Source organism: Cervus elaphus, chromosome 5 (genome assembly GCF_910594005.1).
Source record: "Cervus elaphus chromosome 5, mCerEla1.1, whole genome shotgun sequence".
Classification (NCBI taxonomy): domain Eukaryota; kingdom Metazoa; phylum Chordata; class Mammalia; order Artiodactyla; family Cervidae; genus Cervus; species Cervus elaphus.
This window is the reverse complement of record NC_057819.1, coordinates 64101501-64105491: the sequence shown is the minus strand read 5'-3', so window position 1 is coordinate 64105491 and position 3991 is coordinate 64101501. Positions and strand designations below refer to the sequence as shown.

The window sequence follows — 3991 nt, the reverse complement described above, 5'->3', positions numbered from 1 at the left end:
CTATTGAAATTAAAGTTTGTAAATGATCTTTTTTGGGTCATTTCATTTCTTCAGACACCAGTCATTAGAGGACTGTGGACTGGGACTTAGAGTGGGAGTGATTACAACTCTTCCAACTCTGGAAGCTAGAATTGTAGGAGCTAAACAAGGTGGCAGGTTATGGGGGAGGGAGAAGGAACTCACTCAAGGAGGTTTTCAGCTAAGTTTTGTGTCTCCAAGGCCAGCTTCGTTTCTCCAGAGGGAAACCTTCCAATCTTCTGGGATAAAAAAAGGATAGCTTTCTGGCTGAGTATGTTGAGAGATGGAATCTGGGTCTCATTATTCATTGCACAGATTTTTAACCAGTCTTCTAGTATTCATTCTCATCCTCCACCCCTGTATTCACATGTAAGTTGTGCCTCCAGTCTCTGAGGCTTTCCAGGGGCCTGCATATCTGTAGACTGACTTGTTGGTTCTCCAGCCTTTCTTGTTCTTCTACAGGAACCGAGCAAAGACTGGAAACTGAGTCCTAAGCAGTCCGTGGCTCTCAAAATACTTTAACTTACTAAATTATGTTATTATGAACACATTTTGAAGAGTATATTTAACATATACATATAATAAAATCATAATGATGCAATGAACTCATGGATTTACCATCCAACCACAAAAGGTAGGAGATTGTTAACACTGGTGAATTTCTTCTGAGATGGATTGTTTCCTGAATCATAGATTCATTCATTAATTCTCTTCATGAAATCTGTTCAATAACATTTGCATTTCTTCTGCTCTTTTTTCTTTTTCTTTTTTTCTCACTTCATCTTCCACTTTTCTTAACCTCTGCTCATATTTTCCATCTCCTGTCTTTCTTGCATGTAATTTATACCTCAGTGTATTTTGGCAACGGAGTTTGTCAGAATGTCTAGTCTGTCATACTGCTAGAAAAGGAAGTCCCAAATCCCATCCATATGGTTTCTTTCTTGTAATGGTTCATTGACATCACTGGTCGGCTGTCAACAACTTTTCTGGTTTTTTGCTTTTATGATTTTAAACATTTTCAATTCCCTTTCTGTCAATTTAGAGGAATTCCAGGAGAAATTTGAGATAAACACTTTGGTTCAGTCTAAAGTGTTTAAATTGAAATTGGTTAGGATTCTTTTTTAGAATTGTGTAGTACTGCATCAGGAGGTCCAAAATTTTTTTTTTAATTTTTATTGAAATATAGTTGATTTACGGCATTGGGTTAGTTTCAGGTATGCAGCAAAGTGATTCATGTATATATTTATCTGTATCTGTATGTGTATGTACATATATTCTTTTACATTCTCTACATCATAGGTTATTATAAGATACTGAGTATAGTTTCCTGTGCTATACAGTAGGCCCTTGCTTGTTATCAATATATAGTGCATATATTTTAAAACCAAGCTCCTAATTTGTCCTTGCCACCCCTCCTCTTTGGCAACCATAAGTTTGTTTTCTATGTCTGTGAGTCTATTTCTGTTTTGCAAATAAGTTTATTTGTATTATTTTTTAAGATTACACAAATAAGTGGTATCATATGATGTTTGTCTTCTGGTTGACTTCACTTAGTATGATAATCTCTGGGTCCATCCATGTTATTTCATTTTTACGGCTGAGTAGTATTCCATTGTATATTTATATTACATTTTCTTTATCCATTCATCTGTCCATGGACGCTGAGGTTGCTTCCATATCTTGGCAATTATAAATAGTACTGCTATAAACATTGGGGTGCAAGTATCTTTTCAAATTATGTTTTCCTCCTGATATATGCCCAGGAGTGAAATTGCAGGATCATACGGTAGCTCTACTTTTAGTTATTTAAAAAAATCTCCATTCTGTTTTCCATAGTGAATGTATCAATTTACATTCCTACCAACAGTGTAGGAGGGTTCTCTTTTTCCCACAACCTCGCCAGCATTTATTCTTCATAGATTTTTTGATGATAGCCATTCTGACTGGAGTAAGGTAATGCCTCATTGTGATTTAGATTTGCATTTCTCTAATAATTAGTGATGTTGAGCATCTTTTCACGTGTCTTTGGCCATCTGTCTGTCTTCTTTGGAGAGATGTCTATTTAGATCTTCCACCCACCATTTTTTGATTGGGTTGTTTGTTGTTTTGATATTAAGCTGGGTGAGTGTTTAGTAGATTTTGAAGATTAATCCCTTGTTAGTTGCATCATTTGCAAATATTTTCTCCTGTTCTGTAGGTTGTCTTTTCATTTTGTTTGTGGTTTTTATTGCTGTGCAAAAGCTTTTAAGTTTAATTAGGTCCCATTTGTTTATTTTTGTTTTCATTTCCATTACTCTAGGAGGTCTAACTTTCTTTGAAAAAGAAAAGAAGTCTCCTAATGTAGTTATTTAATTTACTTTTTGCTTAGGTGAAATTACTGGGACAAACTTCTAAGTGGCATTACAAGTGCTCTCCTTTAGCATTCTCTATGGTGAAACACCTTGTGGAGGGAAGAATTTGTTCTGAGACTTATCAAGATGGAAACCTTCACTTTGAAAACATATGTTTTCATTTTATAATATAGTCGTCTTGATTAAAGTACTGAACAATGCAAGCTGGTATAGAGACAAGGAGATACCAAAATATTCACATGAAACCCGTTGTTCTCTTTGTCTTTGAAGGAAGATTGTGTCTTGAAATGATCTCTTCTTAATTTGGGTGACTGGTAAATCGTCCCTCTATTGCATAATCACCGCTGGGTACCTGCTGGGTTAATAATTGATGGATTTCACAAATTCTTCGAACTGAATGTATGTTTGGAAGCCTAAACCCTGGGTATGTGAAGTGTGCAGTATTTCACTGCAGGATATTGGTGCGGGGCAGTTTTATATCCATATCCAAGCCACACCCACTGCTTGCTTTGTGAGATAAGAATCTGCCCACAGAGGCCAGTCTGGGGCATCCCTCTGCGGTGAGTAGGGAGAGTCTTTTCGGGCAAGGCCCTGCCCCTCGGCCCCGCCCCTCCTGGCCCCGCTCTTCTTCTCTGACGTGCAGTCATCTGTCTTGGAGCACAGGCTCTAATTACCTCTGCCATTAGTCTGCCCAGCAGGACTGCAGATGTTATTAATGGTCATGAAATTATCCAATGCCTTTCAAAACTCCAGACTCAGTTGATGTTTGCGCCTGTGACCCCTCACGGTACTTCATTTCTTTGTTCATTTTGCTGCTGTATTGAACCTTAACCTTGAGCACAAAACAAAATTTCCAAGAAGAATCTCACTCTCCATTTTTTTTTTCCTCACCTCATCAGCCCCCTAATTCCCTATTTATTTGGGGCTAAAACTCAAAACTTTGCCTCTTTGCTAGATTGTGTATTTGCAGGTAACTCTTGATTATAGGTATGTCCAATTCTCCCCAGCCCCTACCCATCTCATAGATCTGTTGTCAAAAATTAAAAAGAACTTGTTCCTCTTTATTATGGAATCAATATATTTTCATGGTTAGAAAAATTAGAGACATGCTGATAAACAGAAAGAAGAAGAAAAATCCATAATCTCACCTTCCAGAGATAAAGACTGTTACAATTTTATGGTCTATTTTTACAGACTTTTCTAGGCAGATGACTTCCCTGGTGGCTCAGATGGTAAAGTGTCTGCCTACAATGCAGGAGACCCGGGTTCGATCCCTGGGTTGGGAAGATCCCCTGGAGAAGAAAATGGCAACCCACTCCAGTACTCTTTCCTGGAAAATCCCGTGGATGGAGGAGCCTGGTAGGCTATCATCTATGGGGTTGCAAAGAATTGGACACAACTGAGCGACTTCACTTTCATTCACTTTCTAGGCAGATAGATAGACATGGGATGATAGTGTTGTGCTGTTAATAATAGCTGTTTGTTGACTTCTTATTTGTTCAGATTGATTTTCCATGTATTAATTCCCTGAATAATTTCAAGAATCCTATGAGGCTCAATTTCTATTCTCATTTTGCAGTTGAGGGGAAACTGAAGCCCGGAGTGCTTAAAAATATTGCCCA

General features: G+C 37.8%; 1 non-coding gene across 1 annotated transcript; it reads left to right on the top strand.

Annotated features, from left to right (window-relative positions):
* Positions 1-3583: 3583 nt before the first annotated feature.
* Positions 3584-3655, top strand: TRNAC-ACA. Its single transcript has one exon. It is a non-coding gene; the product is annotated as a tRNA-Cys (tRNA).
* Positions 3656-3991: the final 336 nt, after the last annotated feature.